General features: G+C 34.7%; 1 long non-coding RNA gene across 1 annotated transcript; it reads right to left on the bottom strand.

The window, feature by feature from the left end:
• Positions 1-11208: 11208 nt before the first annotated feature.
• LOC124886727 lies at positions 11209-14435 on the bottom strand. The gene is made up of 2 exons (XR_007044003.1): positions 12370-14435; positions 11209-11460 (listed from the first exon to the last, which is right to left on the bottom strand). It is a non-coding gene; the product is annotated as an uncharacterized LOC124886727 (long non-coding RNA).
• Positions 14436-18032: the final 3597 nt, after the last annotated feature.

The raw sequence follows: 18032 nt of genomic DNA, 5'->3' as shown, positions 1-18032 counted from the left end.
TGTAACAAAATTGTAGGTGTTATTATGTACTGACTTGGATAGCTGGTACAATGACCTTTCAAGCCCTAATCATCACCCGGTTATAAAATAAAAGAGTTACCTTTTCAACAAGTAATTTTTGCACAATTTACAAAGAATAAAGAGAGGCTGCAAAACCCCATTTTAATACTGCTCAAGTTCTTAGCTTTATGTGTGCTTAAATTGAAATAGTTCTTGAGAGACTAATGATTTTTAATTAAACTACTCATCTTATAATAGTAGTGCTATATTTTGAGAAAGTTGCTTAGGTAGAGTTACCTGAGCTTATAGCTGGTTAGAGTTAACCATTATTGAAGGGAAATTTGGCAGATATGTCAAAGTGTGCTTACAATAGAGGTGTTGCAAGTAGGGGGAACCTAGAGTTAGGTTCACATTCGAGTTTGTAATCAAGAGGTTGGTAATGGTGGATTGTTTTAGTGCTTATAAGGGCAAGGCATGGTTTTTTCCATGTTGGGTTTCCACGTAAAATTATGTGTTGTTATTTCCCGTATTGTCTTTGTTTTTCCAGCACCTCATAATTGCTTTACTTTTATAATGCTTGAGAATGACTCTGAAGGACCTGGTCCGTCACCTATGGTGCAGTCCCTAAGGGTTTCTTCAATTGGTATCAAAGCCAAGGTTTACTCTAAAAGGTTCATACCTAGAGTGATCTGGTTATCATGGCAGTTATAACCAACTAGGGGTGAAAAGAAAGGAAGCATAAAAGAAAATATTCCTGACCTTAAAGTCTTTAAAGTTCAATCGTAGATAAAGATGGAAAGGAAACAAAGGAGAACCATCCAAAAAATGGGCACTCTAAGGGGATCTGTCAAAGTTGGGAAAGTGAAGGAATGATAAAATTCAGATACATATGGGAAGAAAATACACAGTCAAATATATTAAGTACTTGAATAAGATAAAGAAGCATTATATTAAGTACTTGAATAAGATAAAGAAGCATTCTCTACTTAGATGGGCCAAGAAAGTTTGGTCATACTATTATCTTCTTACTGGGAACTCAAACTTAAGTGGTCTCCAAAATCAAACAAGTAATCACAGTTCATGAATAGAGAAAAGGGACTGGAGTCAGAAATATTCATTAAAGTATACACTTATGAGAACAGCTCAAGAGGAGAACAATTGAAGACATCACATGTATAGAATTTAGTCAAAATGGGGAAGGTACCTAGGCCTATCACTCAAGTTAGTACCTATACAAGAATCTCAAAATAATCAAAAAATGTTGTCTGAAAAGGCCATATACATCTTTTCCTATAAAAGTGTCAATTTTTTGTACAAAACAAAGTATCACAGTTCATAGGTCTAGAGATGTCAAATCAAGAGGAACCTTTTAAATGACATTGGTCCGGTAAAAAAAAATTAGAAAATCAGACCTTTTTGAATTTTATCCTCAAAAATTATCAGAATCATCCTTCTAAATCCACTTGTCGCCTCTGAACTAATCTGGTCCCTTACTTTTTTTCTCTCCACAAAATCAAAAATAGATGACATTACTACTTTTCAAACCCAGCAAAAGACCCTAAAGTAAATAAAAACTCAGAGAATCAACCTGGACATTCTCGAGTTAAACATCCTGATTCTTTTGAAAAATAGAAATCATCTCCTCTAGTTCCCAAAAACAAATTGAGTCATTTATCCTAACTGAATCTCTCTTAAAATGTTCAAAACCCAAAATCGAGTCGGTCACCATTAAACCCTCCTTAGCTCTGTAAGTCTATGCTTAGCCAATCCTGATAGATAATCTAAATGAAGGGTTTGGGTCACCAATAGACTAAGAAAATTCTCAACCTGAGATTCTCTTTTCTTTCGAGACTTCAAATCCATCTAAAAGCTTTCAATTTGCTGGGTCATATAATAAAGTTGATTCTTCTGAAACATTTAAATCACCTGGTTCTCCTACAACCCCATATTCAAACCCGATCTTTGCTCAGTTGTTTAGTGAAGAAATTCTAATAAAAAGGGTTGATCTTTCTTTAAATGAGATCTGGGTAGCTAATCTACTTCTGCTTGCACATGACACCCAAGAAAGCTCAGTTGATGGACTGGAACAAGAAGTAGGCAATACTAATAAGGTAAATAGAGGAAAATACATATTTCCACTTACAAAAGAAGAAAATGAGGAAGATGAGAATGAAGTACCTCTGAGATGGACTATGAAAAAATTAAGGGAAAGTAGAGGAAAGGAGAAAATGACAATCTTTGAAGAGAAAGTGATCAGAACCTAATCTAAAAGAGGTTCAAACAAGAAAATAATGGAATATTACATGAAGGCTAACAAAGCTTCAACCATGAAACGAAGACAGCTGACAAAATTTTTGCATTGAGGGAGAAAAACATATGAAAGTTGTGGAGGTTGAAAATAAGGAGGACATTGAGTCTATGTCTATTACAGCTACTGAAGAAAGAAAATTAGAAGTTGAGGATGGTGAGAGGACCAGGTCTTCTAATTCAATAATTAGTAGTTGTACCGGAGTGACACAGAAACATATATCTGTCAAGAAAATGGTGGACTCTAAGGGACCAGGTCCCAAGAAGTGAAAGATTGATGAAGAAGGAGAACCAAGTAGTGGGCTTAAATAGAAGAAAAGAAGTGAGAAAATGAAAGATATATTCAAAGAAAGAAGGATTGGAAACCTGACAACACAAAAAGTTCTATCGGGAAGAGTGTTTGATCCAAAAATTTATGAAAAGCCTGAGATGGTAGAATTAGTAGAATATGTGAGGAATTAGGTTGGTTACACCTGCTAAAAGAACCAATTCCTATTGTCTTCGAAGGTGAGGCAAGAGAAATCTACTACTCTATAGAATTCTTAGATGATGGATTGAGTTTGACTGCTCAAGTGCAAGAAAAAGTTCTTAAGCTAGATGAAGAAATTCTTGGAAGGATCCTGGATATATCTATTATAGGGGTAAGAACTATTGTAAATCAACGACCAACCACTGAATTCATGATTAAGGCATCAAAGGTAGGTAGGACCTCAATAGTTGCAGTAAAAAAGAAGTTCCTAAAAAGTGATTATCAGTTGAAATTTGAGTTCATCAACAAGGTAATGTTTCCAAGGTCTGAAAAAGAACAATTGCCTCCAGTGTTGAGTTGTTCTTGATTAAGTCCTTGAACAAGTTTGAATTAAAAAGTCTTCCAGCTATAATGATAGAGCATATGCATAAGGTAATTCATGAAAAATAAGGCAAACATGGAATGCCATATGGATATCTTTTGAACAAGGTATTTAAACATTATGGCGTACGTGGAACTATGGATAAACCTAGGACAGCCAAACAGATGATCGGTCTGATAAGACTTGTGGAGAATGAATGCATAGAGGGAAAAGTTGGATATGTGTCTCAAGTATCTGAGTTGCTAACTGCTCAAGAAAAACTGCAAAATAAAATGGAGGAATTAAGGATCAAACTGGTTGCCAAAGATGCTGAAATAGTGCACCTGTAGTTGTAGAATCAGAAGTTGTCCTCTAAAGGACCAAGTCCCACAAATGAGCTTGCAGCAGAAAATGCAACACTCCTGGCAAAGGTAGCAGAACTGATTGGTGACGTTCAGGAACTGAATGCTAAGGTAAAGGCTCTTACCAAATAGTTGTTGGATACTCACAATGCTGAAAATGCAAGAATAGGGATACGGCTTAATTCCTTTTCCCAAAAACCTCCCTCTACTTAAGTCTATTATCCTTGTCCCTAAAATTATTCATATTCAATTTCCTATTTTGCTCTTTGTGTTGGATATTAAAGACAGTATGTTTTACGTACTATTTTAAGTGTGATTGTATTAGTACTAAAACTTTGCTTATGAATGAATTCTATTTGTCATCTTCAATTGATCTCCTTATTTTAAGTTGTCTTCATGCTAGTGTTGCCCCAGTGGCTATGAGTTAATAAATTTACACGTATCTTTACTTATAGTTTATAGTCAATCCTTTTCAATGATTCCAAAAGAGGGAATACTGACTTAATATGTAAGGACCAGAAGTGTATGAGTGTATATGCTGAACTGATGTGCTTAACTGTAGAATTGGGGAAGCTAGTGTGCTAAACTGCAAAATTAGAAATCATGTTGATAGATAAAAGTATGCTAATGCACTAAATGATTAAGGTGCATGATGATAGGGGGAATAAGATAGGGTTCTTGCTTTAAATGACAATAAGGGACAAGGTTCTTGTGTTTTATGATGAAAGAAGAAGCATGATGATAGGGGGAACATTCTTCCTCAAGTGGTAATCACTAATTGTGATGAATGTGCACTAATGCTCAAACTGTATGGTTTTGTTTTTCATTATCAAAAAAGGGGAAATGGTATATGTATTTTTTATGATGAGCATCTAAACTACGAGGGTGCAGGTCCCTAGATGTGCAAGGTATAGTATAGTTGGTACGCGCCTTCTGCACAATTTTGTCATCTTGTGTAACAAACTTGTAGGTGATATTTTATGCTATTTTGTACTAACTTGGACAGCTGGTCTAATGAACTTTCAAGCCCTAATCATCAACCAGTTATAAAAGGAAAGAGATGCCTCTTCAAGAAGCAGTTTTTGCATAAATTACAAAAAATGAAGAGAGGATGCAAAACCCCATTTCAATACTGCTCAAGTTCTTAGCTTTATGTGTGTTTAAAATGAAATAGTTCTTGGTAAGTAATGATTTGTAATCAAACTACTCATCCTATAAGAGTAGTGATTTCATTTGAGAGAGTTGCTTAGGTAGAGTTACCTGAGCTTGTAGCTGGTTAGTGTTAACAAGTTTTTAAGGGAAACTTGGCAGATGTGTTAAAGTGTGCTTGCAATAGAGGTATTTCAAGTAGGAGGAACCTAGAATTAGGTTCATAGTCGAGTCTGTAATCAAGAGGTTGGTTATAGTGGATTATTTTGGTGCTTGTGAGGGCAAGCCATGGTTTTTCCCATGTTGGGTTGCCATGTAAAAATTTTGTGTTGTTCTTTCTCGCGTTGCCTTTGTTTTCCAGTACCTCGTAATTTCTTAAGTTTTTTAATACTTGAAAATGACTCTGAGGGACCTGGTCCCTCACCTATGGTACATCCCCTAAGGGTTCCTTCAATTGGTATCAGAGTCAGGTTCATACCTAGAGTGATCTAGTTATCATGACAGTGATAACCAATCTAGGGGTGAAAATAAAGGAAGCGGGAAAGAAAAGATTCCTAACCTTAAAGTCTTTAAAGTCCACTAGAAAATAAAGATGGAAAGGAAAGGAGGACAATCATCAAAAAAATGGGCACTCTAAGGGGATCTATCAAAGATGGGAAAGTGAAGGAATGATAAAATTCAAATATGCATGGGAAGAGAATACACAGCCAAATATATTAAGTACTTGAATAAGATAAAGAAGCATTCTTTACCTAGATGGTCCAAGAAAGTTTTGTTCACACTATTGTCTTCTTACTGGGAACCCATACTTAAGTGGGCTCCAAAATCAAACAAGTAATCATGGTTCCTGGCTGGAGAAAAAGGACTAGAGTTAAAAATATTCATTAAAAGTATATACTCATGAGAAAAGCTCATGAGGAGAACAGTTGAAGTCATCACATGTACATAATTCAGTCAAAAAGAGTAAAGGGGTCTGGTCCTATCACTCAAGTTAATACCTTAACAAGAAGCTCAAAATAATCATAAAATGCTTTCTGAAAAAGGCCTTATATGTATTCTCCTAAAAAGCATCAAATTTTAATACAAAATAAGGTATCATGCTTCAGAGGTCTAAAGATTTCAAATGAAAAGGGACTTTTTAAATGACATTGGTTCGGTAAAAAAATTGGCAAATTAGACCTTTTTTGTATTTTATTCTCAAAAATTGGCAGAATCATCCTTCACAATCCACTAGTCTTCTTTGAACCATTCTGGTCCCTTACTCTCTTTGTCTCCATAAAATGTAAAATGGATGGCATTAATACTTCTTCAAACCCAGCAAAAAACCTTGAAGTAAATAAAAGCTCAGAGATTCAACCTAGACATTCCTGAGTTAAACATCCTGATTCTTCTGAATATGAAACTATAGAAATCATCTCCTCCAATTCCTAAAAGCAAATTGAGTCATTTATCCTAACTGGATCTCTCTTAGAATGTTCAGAACCTAAAATCTAGTCGGTCTCCATTTAACCCTCCTTAGCCTTGGAAGTGTATGCTCAATTAATACTGATAGATAATCCAAATCAAGGTTTTGGGTAACCAATAGACCACAAAATTCTCAACCTGAGATTTCCTTTTCTTCAGGGAATTCAAAGCCATTTGAAAGCTTTCAATTTGCTAGGTCATCTAAAAATATTGATTCTTCTGAAACACTTGAATCACCTGGTTCTCCTACATACTAAGATTCAAATCCTACCTTTGCTCAGTTGCTTGGTGTAGAAATTTCGGTAAAAAAGGTTAATCTTTCATCAAATAAGAACAGGGTAGCTGAAAATCTACTTCTACTTGAATATGACACCAAAGAAAGCTCGGTTGATGGAGTAGAACAAGAAGTAGATAATACTGATGAAGTAAATAGAGGAAAAGACATATTGCAACTTACAAAAGAAGAAAATGAGGAAGATGAGAATGAAGTACTTCTGAGATGGACTGTGAAAAAATTAAGGGGAAGTAGAGGAAAGGAGAAAATGATAGGCTCTGAAGAGAAAATAATCAGAACCTATTCTACAAGAGGTTCAAAAAGGAAAATGATGGAAGATTACATGAAGGCCAACATATCTTCAACCATGAAAAGAAGACGGCTGAAGAAAGAAAATGTGAAAGTTGTGGAGGTTAAAAAAGAGGAGGACATTGAGTCGGTGGATGTTGCAGCTACTGAAGAAACAAAATTAGAAGTTGAGGATGGTGAGAGAACCAGGTCTTCTAATTTAAAAAATAGTAGTGGTACTGGAGTAAGACAGAAATATATAGTTGTCAAGAAAAGGGTAGACTCTAAGGAACCAAGTCCCAAGAAGAGAAAGACTGATGAAGAAGAAGAACCAAGTAGTAGACCCAAATGGAAGGAAAAAAGTGAAGAAATAAAAGATATATTCATAGAAAGAAGTATTGGAAACCTAACAACATAGAAAGTGTTGCCAGGAAGAGTGTTTGATTCAAAAATTTATGAAAAGCTTGGGATAGTAGAACTAGTAAAATATGTGAGGCATCAAGGTTGGTTGCACCTGCTGGAAGAACCAATTCCTATTGTCTTCAAAGGTGAGGTGAGAGAATTCTACTACTTCATGGAATTCTTAGATGATGGATTGAGTTTGACTGCTCAAGTGCAAGAAAAAGTTCTTAAGCTGGATGAAGAAATTCTAGAAATGATCCTGGATGCACCTGTTGTAGGGGTAAGAACTATCGTAAATCAACGACCAACCACTGAATTCATGATTGAGGCATCAAAGGTAGGTGGGACCTCAACAGCTGCAGTTAAAAAATAAGTTCCTAAAAAGTGATTATCAGTTGACATTTGAGTTCATCAACAAGGTCCTGTTGCCAATGTCTGGAAAAAGAACAATTGCCTCTAGTGTTGACTTGTTCTTGATTGAGTCCTTGAGTAAGTTTGAATTTATAAATCTTCTAACTCTAATAATAGGGCACATTCATAAGGTAATTCATGAAGAAAAAAAAACATGGAATGCCATATGGATATTCTTTGAACAAGGTATTTGAACATTATGGTGTATGTGGAACTAAGGGAACACCTGGGACAGCCAAACAGATGATAGGCCTGACAACACATGTGGAGAATGAATACATAGAGGGAAAAGTTAGATCGGTGTCTCAAGTGTATGTATTGCTAGATATTCAAGAAAAGTTGGGAATGGACATAGAGTAATTAAGGATCAAACTGGCTTCTAAAGATGTTGAAATAGTGCACCTAAAGTTGCAAAATCAAAAGTTGTCCTCTAAAGGACCAGGTACCACAAATGAGCTTGCAGCCAAAAATGCAACACTCTTGGCAAAGGTAGCAAAACTGACTGGTGAAGTTCAGGAACTGAATGCTGAGGTAAAGGCTTTCACCAAATAGTTGTTGGATACTCTCAATGTCGAAAATGCAAGAATGGAGATGCTGCTTAAGTCCTTTTCCCAAAAAAAACCCTCTACTTAAGTCTCATTATCCCTATCCCTAGAACTATTCAGTGTCAGTTTCCTATTTTTCTCTTTGCGTTGACTCTTAAAGACAGTGTGTTTTATGCATTATTTTATGTATGATTTTACTGTAACTAAAACTTTGCTAATGAATGAATTCGATTTGTGATCTTTAATTGATCTCCTTATTTAAAGTTGTCTTCATGTTAGTTTTGCCCCAGTGTCTATGAGTTAATTAACTTGCACTTATATTTACTTATGGTTTACTATCAATCCTTTTCAATGATGCCAAAAGGGGGGACACTGGTGATCTGAGGTGGATTTATGCACCTCAGTGTTGTTATCCTAGCTTATTTAGCCTTGATTTGAGGACTTTTTGTGTGCCTAATGTGTTAATGGTGATATAATTGAGCATCTAAGTGTTTAATTATGTGAATACAATTTTTATGGTGTCTTTCAAATAAGTTTATACTTAAATTGATCACTTAGAGTTCCAACAAGAAAACTAGTATCATTAGGTTGAGCTAGGTGTTTGTCTAGTTGATCGTGATGGATTCTAATATGTATAATGAGTTCCTAAGATTATTATTGTTTAATTATGTGTGGAACAACTTATTTTTAGTGTTCAAAGTGCAATTGAAATAATCAAAGACTCAAAACACAAAGCTAAAGATTTAAAGGACGACACTAGTCCTAGCTTAAGTTTCTAGTTCACTGTTCTTGATATTGTGTTGTGTTGAGCTCTAATCCATGGTGTTTGATGCAATAGGATCCTTGGTGAGATGATTATAATGATATTTGTATGATTAACAAGCTGAAATTCAAGTGGAAACAACACCACAAGGCTTGGTATGAAAGACAAATGCACAAGACAAAGGTTAAACGTCAAGATGGACTTTTCAGTGAAGCCTCGGGGTGGAAGGGCAGAGCAACCCCCACTCCATTGGACTAAGTGGCGCATTGCAAGTTTCACTCCAGTGGAATAAGTGGCACATCGCGACCCCTAGTCCCTTATAATGGGTGGTACGGCGCGAGGCCTACTCCATACATGGCTAAACTTTGCTACTATAAATACAACACGTGTACACATTGTTATAGACTTTTGGACATCTTTAGAGCTTGGAGAGGGGATTCTAAACACTTAAAATAGGTTTTTTAATGATTTACTTTATTTTATTCATGAATTATATCATGTATTCATTTATTTGGATTACAATTATGTCCATTAGTGGCTAAAGGCCCCCTTTCCGGGTTTAAAGATAAGAACATGATTACGATTGCTATGAATTGAGTTTATTTGGATTGATTATTGTATTTGGTTGTTTATTTATACTTGATATTACTATTTTAAGAATTCTCAATGCTTATAATACATCTATTGTCATCTTATGAGCCCCAGAAAGGGGAACGAGTGGATAGAACGTAAAGGCGAATAGAGCAAGGTCTAAAAGGATTTGAATTAGCCTCTTGGATAGGAATATACCTAGAAGCCTTACTTGGTTCACTATGGGATGAAATAGAAATGTGTTTAGCTTAGTTCTCACATCCCCTCTCAATGATGTAATTGTAGGGCTAAGTTAAATAAGTGATTAGAGGTCGGGAGACCATAATCGTAAAATCAACCTTGTGAATCAACAACCAAGATAAGTAATCTAACCAATGAAGTTCAATAGCTTAGTATGATTGTTCGTAGTGCTTTAACCCTCGATTTTCATCCATTGATTATCCAAAGTCTTTACTTTTCCACATTAAGTTAGTTTACTTTTAATTATAAACTTTCAAAACTATCTGGGTTACCTTTGTAGTAATTAATCTTAATAGTTGAACAAGAATAGGATAGTTATTAAAATAAGTCTCTGATGCATCGATATTTGTCTTTTTATAAGGCCACTGTATTATTTGGTGAGACCACTTACACTTGTATGTGCGCTTGGGCGCAACAACTGAATTCATATATAAGGACCAAAAGTATATGATTATATGTGCTGAAAAGATGTGCTAAACTACAGAATTAGGAATTCTAATATGCTAAACTACAGAATTGGGAATCATATTGATAGGGGGAAGTATGTTAATGCACTAAATGATTAAGGTGCATGATGACAGGAGGAAGAAATCAGGGGGTTTGTTGCAAATGACAACAAAGGACCAAGTTCCTGTGTTGCATGATGAAAGAGAAAGTATGATGATAAGGGGAACATTAATCCTCAAGTGGTAATCACTCTGATTAGATGTGATGAATGTGCACTGATTCTCAAACTGTATGGTTTTGTTTATCATCATCAAAAAGGTGGGAAAATTGCTATATGTAGTTTTGATGATGAGCAGCTAAACTACGAGGACCAAATCCCTGGATGTGTAAGGTATAATACGGCTGGCACGCGCCTTCTGCACAATTTTGTCATCTTATGTAACAAACTTACAAGTGCTATTTTGTGCTATTTTGTATTGACTTGGACAGCAGGTCCAATGACCTTTCAAGTCTTAATCATCACCCAGCTATAAAAGAAAATAGACGCTTCTTCAACAAGCGGTTTCTGCATAAATTACAAAAAATGAAGAGAGTCTACAAAACCCCATTTCAATATTGCTCAAGTGCTTAGCTTTATGTGTGCCTAAATTGAAATAGTTCTTGAGTGAGTAATGATTTGTAATCGAACTACTTATCTTATAAGAGTAGTATTTTCTTTTGAGAGAGTTGCTTAGGTAGAGTTATCTGAGCTTGTAGTTGGTTAGAGTTAATCAGTTTTGAAAGGAAACTCGACAGAGGTGTCAAGGTGTGCTTGCAATAGAGGTGTTGCAAATAAGAGGAACCTAGATTTAGGTTCACAGTCGAGTCTGTAATCAAGAGGTTGGTTATAGTGGACTGTTTTAGTGCTTGTGAGGGCAAGTTTTGGTTTTTCACATGTTGGATTTCCACGTAAAAATTGTGTTGTTCTTTCCCGCATTGCCTTTATTTTTCCAGCACCACGTAATTGCTTTACTTTTCTAATGCTTAAGAATGACTTTGAGGGACTTGGTCCCTTACTTGTAGTACAGCCCCTAAGGGTTCCTTCAGAAACCCATTTTACATACAATTAAATCATTAAAACATAAAAATGACGAAATTTCAAAGTAACTGAACAAGACTGATATATATTAAAAACATTTAAAACTAACATCTACCTGGATCAATGAGCCTCTACATAACCTGACTTAATAATTATGTCAAGACAAGGCCAAGGCTATATCATAAACATTGAGACAAGGTCTGGACATCAAAAGAACTATGTCATCCAGAGAATGAAGGGCTCACCAAAGTTGAAGTTGTCTCGAACAATCCTAATATTTCACAGAACCACGAGAAAATGCCACCAAACCTACATCATAAAATGATGTAGCATCTAGAGACGGTCAGTACTGTTACGATCTATTTTTGAAAAGTCAAAAATATTGCATAACTTCATGGCAAAAAAAGAAAGAAAATAATTTGATTTTATTTTGAAAATAATTGAGAGTCGCCACTTAATTCTAGGAAAATTAGGAAACCATTTAAAAAGGTAATTTTGAAATAAAAACCTTTTAAAAAAAAAAAAAAAAGCAGAGTCTAGGTAAGACTTCAAGTAAATTCAAAATAAGGTGTTAGGCACTTTCCAAAATCTATAAAGTGTGGTTCCCGGCTGATTTAACTTGTTTGGCTATACTTGAAAACATTTCTTAAGTTATAAAAATCTTGAACTTGTTTTAGAGAAATCTTGAATTTATTTTAAAAATCCTATTTCGAATAAATAGGATTTATTTGCTACTAATCCATTTAATTTATTCTAAGTAATAAAATAAACTAAGCACAAAGTTTCAAAATAATTCTAACTTTAACAATTTTATCTGGATTAAGACTTTGGGCTAAATGATTAACCCAACTTCTTAAATGTGGATTTAAACTATTAATAATTATGAAAAAAAATTCTCAAGTTATTTTTAAAAAATTAGTTCGCCTAAGTAGAGGAATTAAAAATATTAAATATCCAAATAAAATAAATAATTTCAACATAAAATTGCTTCCCGAGGATTCATCTAAATTGATTAAATTAAATTATAAATAAATAATCAAATCAATTTCAAAAAAATAAACGAAGAAAGGATGAGATTTGGGCCCCTTTATGGCCATGTTTAAATCTGGACACCCTTGGTTTTGGGCCCGATTAAATGGACCTTTTTCAGCCCTCTTTCAGCTGTGTATACCAGCTGTATATCTCTGTCTTTTATCCTTGTAGTTTTTGTATACTCACCGTATATCAGCATGTAAATGGCTGTATATTTGCTTCCAGCTTCATTATGCATCATATGTCGACGTCTACCAGCCACTTCCACCTGGAAAACCCGTATATCTGTTGTATACAGTGTATACAGTTCATTTGTTGGCCTTTAATGAGGCATGACTCGATAGAGTTTGGATGCGAAGGAAAGGGGAGTCCAATTGAACTTGTTCAAGATGAGTTCATGCAAAAGACATAAAAGATAAGGATTAACAAGTGTTCACTATTAGGACAACGAGCAAAATAATATATCACATGTCAATTTAAACAAACCATAATAATCACGTATTTAAGGTACAGATCACAAACCATAATGACCATAATAATCACATACTTTAAAACAATGGCACAAAAAAACCAACATGGAGAAAGGACTCACACCTTTTTATTCTACACTCAACTACCCGAATACTTCATTAGCCAATATTAACAAGATAGGAGCCTTAGAGCTTAAAATTATTCAATCGGCGATTTAAAATATTAGACTTACCATACAAGAATAAACGCATTTGATTTAATATATTAAACATAACATACAAAATAAACGCATACATGACAATCGGAGAGATTCAAGCAAGTTTTAATACTCAAAGCTTGATGAGGTCAAGATTGACTTAGAAAACATCCCAAAGTATAGCTTAACCTTTATTCGAAGTAAGATAATACAAGCAGTTTATGGGCATCACAAATAACTCTTTTTTAGCCTATGTTCAATCTGGTAAAACTTTTTCATAAACTTAACGGTAAAGGAACAAGAAAGCTGACTTAATCAATTAATCTGCAACATTAGCATAGCATCTGTGGTTAACGCAGAAAAGGACATGAAGATACTAGTGATATTATTGCTCACAATACACCGTCTTATAGATGAAAAAATAAACTACCGGAGAGTTCATTTCAACCCTCCTTGCTCATAAAATAGAGAAATCAAATCAAGAGAAAGACCGATGTAGCTACTGTTCAAAACTCCAAATTGATACAAGAAATCAATTGGAGCCTCTAGGTGTGTTTACATAGACTTTACATGTTACTCCTCAATCAAGAGGCGCGATAACTCTTGATTTCACAACCAAGATTACCTCAAAGAGACAGATGAACAATTCAACCAAGATAGAATAAATTAAAGGAAAACGACCAAAACAAGACTATTTGCTTAACAGAATAACCAGCATACCACATAAAAATCCTATAGCCTTCAAGTCCCTATACAGCATACAATTCCACCAGTTACGCAAAAAAAATACTAACATAAAGAAGAAGATGAAGAAGAAGAGATTAACAAAGAGAACGATATGTTTACCTGTTCCAGAGCAGCAATCGGGACAACGAGATGACAACGACTTCACCAACTCTCCTAACTTTAAATCTATCAGAGTCAAACAAAATAAAACTAAAATTACAATTCCTCGAAATAATTTTCAAAGGACCCAGAATAATGGGGGGTTTCTTATTAAGAAATCCCAAGCTTCTTTTGGGCCTTTGAGGGTTCTCTCCACTGTAAAAACGTTAACCCAAGAAAAGAAAATAGTAGAGGTTTATATAGGCTTCAAATTTGAGGATTTCGAGAAGGGATTTCAATGTGGGATTTTAGAATTTGAAAATTGGATAAGGTTTTGAATGAGTGAGCTGGAATTGAATTAGAATTTGAAAATTAGATAAGATTTTGAATGAGTGAGCTGGATTTATACTAATTAGTAAAAATTTGAATTTCAAATTGGAAAATTTAAAGAGAATAGATTGAGGTGTCATTGGTGCGTTGGGTTTTCGGGTCATTGTATTGAGGTTGTTGTTAACGTTGATATTGTCATTGAAATTATTGTTTGCTGATATTGTTATTGATACGGTTTCATGTTGGTGTCGTGTTGAAGTTGACTGGAATCGGGTTGGAGTTATTTTGGGTGTAGTTGAATGTTGTTGTTTTGCCATTGTTGAGGTGGTGGTGGTGTTTGGGTGAAGTTGCTGATATCAGGTAAGGTGGAGAATAGGAGAGATGGGTCGAGTTTGGTGGTGGAGATTAGGTTGGTTGGGCGAAAGGGATTTTGGGCTTGTGGCCCAATTTAAGAATGGCAAAGGGCTGGTGGTTATAAGGTGGTTTCGGGGTTATTTCAAAAAATAACCTCAATTAGATTAGGTATAGGTTATTTATTAAATAGCCTATTGTTAGAGTTTTAGTCAATTGTGTTTAAATCTTAACCTAATTAAAAATCAATTGGCCAATTGCATTGCAATTGTGGCCAAGTTGATTTCAATTAAAGTGAAATTTAATAAATTGACCAAATTGAATCAAGATTTGAAATGAATTAACAACTAATTTAGTCCCGAGTTTCTTGGATAAATAAATTAAAACAAATATTTTTCAAATAAATCATTTTTGAGAACTAATTATATTTAAACCAATACTTTGCACATTTAAATTAATTTTAACATAACCCTTGATTAAAATTCAATTTTCAATAAAATAATTATTTAAGTAACAAAACTATACGATCTCGTAAAAACAAATACGAGAATATTTAATTTTTACATAAAATGACACAATTATTCAGATAAATATTTTGAAAAATTTTTATTCCGATAAAATTAATATTATAATTTTATTTAAAATCGAAGAAACTCAAAATTAAACTTAGTCGTGGAGGGCAAAATTTAGATTTCAACAACTGTCCCCTCCCTTTGGGTTGGGTGGATGCAAGTAATCCTGGACAAAGGGAGTTTGTCATTCCTAATTTTTGTTCAACCATAAATTAGTTTCTCGAAAGGGGTTTGATCTTTGCACGAGTTTTAAGGGAGTTATAGCCGAACTCCAGTATGGGGTTTCCTACATATCTCAAGTTATATGAGAATTCAGGCCGCTTGTAGTTCATAAAGCTTGATTCTAAAGCACGATTTTCAAAGAATTCACAAGTTATCCCAATTTTTGAATTTTGGTGAAACGGAAAAGTGGGGGAATAAGAGGATTTGGGGGGAGGTTGGAATGTAGTCGAGTTTTCAAAAAAAGGGCCCAGCCTACATATCCTTGAGATTCAAGGAATCAGGCTGCTTGTAGTTCGACTCGATCAGTGAAAAAGATAATCTCTTATTTTAGACGATCTTTGGTTTGGGATGAGTGATAAGTTATTTGAGCTTATGGAAAAGGACCTTGTAACCTCTTAACCATGAATGTGGGATCCTTCACATCCATAAGCAAGAATTTACCTGGACATAATTTCTTAATCACTGAGTGCATTATCATCCAGATTTGAAGGAAAGAGAAGTTACTTCCAGTATGAGTTTAGAAATATCCAAAAAGTGAAACTGAAATCAGAATATCCTGAAGTACTCCACATGCCTTCTAATAGGGGTGTGGTTTGATGGTGGTGGAAGTCGTCCTCCAGCTCACATCCAAAGAGTTTGATATTTCTCTTCAGACTATGTCCCATCTCGCTGCTAAGAAAAAGTTCCACATTGTGTTGTGTTCTTTTTGGAGTCGTCCACACCTATGATTTTGATTTGAGAATTTCATCCTTTTGGATGCTCTTGATAACAACTCAAATAAATAATTAGTTGTAAATGAAGCATTACACAAACATAAATTAGCGCAAACTTTTTTGAACTTGCTATGCTGAGATGGTTGATGAACCAATATGCATAACCTATTCGAAAAATATTATGCTACTTTGAACGGGGTGACAACCCAACATATACTAGTAAATAGAAAATGACTTATATTGAACATAACATGCCACTTTGAATGGAGTGGCGGTCCAACATGTCTCATTAAAAGACGGACGACCTATTTTGAATGTAACATGCCACTTTAAATGGAATGACGATCCAACGTGTCTCATTAAAAGGCGGACGGCCTATTTTAAATGTAACATGCCACTTTGAATGGAGTGACGGTCCAACATATCTCATTGAAAGATGGACGACCTATTTGAATGTAACATATCACTTTGAATGGAGTGATGGTCTCACTGTAAGGCAAACGACCTATTTTGAATGTAGCATGCCACTTTAAACAGAGTAACGGTCCATGTGTCTCATTGAAAGGCGCACGGCCTATTTTTAATGTAACATGTCACTTTGAATGGAGTGACGATCCAAAGTGTCTCATTGAAGGTGGATGACCTATTTTGGAAGTAACATGCCACTTTGAACGGAGTGACTGTCCAAAATGTCTCGTTGAAATGCGGATGACCCATTTTGAATATAATATGCCACTTTGAACGGGATGACAGCCTAATATGTCCACTAATTACCTGCATTAAACTTATTAGTAGCAAATACAATGTAAGGACAATTATGTAAACCTTGTTTTAATATGTCATGATGGAGAAGGTGATAACCCATAATATAGTAACATGTCACTCTGAAAGAGGTGACGGTTCATAACATAATAATATATCACACTGAAAGAGGTAACAATCCGTAACATAATAACATATCACGCTGAAAATGGTGACAACTCATAACATAATAACATGTCACTCTAAAGGAGGTGACAATCCATAACATAATAATATGTCATGCTGAAGGAGATGACGGTCTGTAGCATAATAACATGTCACTCTGAAGGAGGTAACGATCTATAACATGTCATATTTCACTCTGAAGGAGGTGACAGTCCATAACATAATGATATGTCACTCTAGAAGAGGTAACAGTCAATAATATAATCATATGTCACTCTGAAGGAGGTGACGATCTATAACATAATAACATGTCACTCTGAAGGAGGTGATGGTCCATAACATAATAATATAACACGCTGAAGGAGGTGATAATCCATAATATAATAACATGTCACAAATAAAGTGATGATCCAGTGCATCCTCTTAAAGGATGGAAAGCCCAAATATAATAATATGTGTCCTTTTGAAAGAGTGGTTGACCCGAATAAAATAAGATGTATCACCTTGAATAAAGTGACGATTTGGTATGTCCTCTTGAAAGGGTGGATGACCCAAATTTAATAAGAAGTGTCACCTCAACTGAAGTGACGACTCGATAGGTCCTGTTGAAAGAATGAATGACCCAAATATAATAAAATGTGTCACCTCGAATGGGCTGACAATCCAACAATTTTCTTGGGGGTAGAAAACCCTAACATATAAGAAAAGATAGAAGTTGATTTGTTGAACTTCATCCTTTGAATCAGAAATCCTTAAAAGGACTTGTACATTTGTAAGATTCTGAATTAAATGCTCAAACTTTGAGAGGATTAGTTTGTGTTAGTTATTAGAGGTGTTCTTGCATACGTCACCTACATAACTTAAACAACACTCATTAATAACATAACAATTTGTTGCAACTAGCCAAGAGTGTAACAGAAGATAGAGTTTAAAGATAAAGTCGTTTGACTCATGATGATTTAGAGATAGTGTTTTGACTAATATCTCCATATCTCAATTGTTATGCCCGATTATCTATATGTATTATAAAGCAGAGGACGAAGCACCAGAAGACGCCAAGTGGCAATTCAATAGAAAGCCACGTGACATTTTTTAGGACAAGGTTATAAACATTGTTATAAAAAAAATTGAACTAAAAGATTGAATATTTAAATTTGAAATACATTATCATTTAAAAAAAATATATTATCTTAATAAATAAAAATTCATAATTGAAGAGTTCTAATAGACTCTTACTTTTTC

Source organism: Capsicum annuum, chromosome 8 (assembly GCF_002878395.1).
Source record: "Capsicum annuum cultivar UCD-10X-F1 chromosome 8, UCD10Xv1.1, whole genome shotgun sequence".
Classification (NCBI taxonomy): domain Eukaryota; kingdom Viridiplantae; phylum Streptophyta; class Magnoliopsida; order Solanales; family Solanaceae; genus Capsicum; species Capsicum annuum.
Note: the sequence above shows the minus strand (reverse complement) of the source record. Positions and strands in the feature narration are given on the sequence as shown.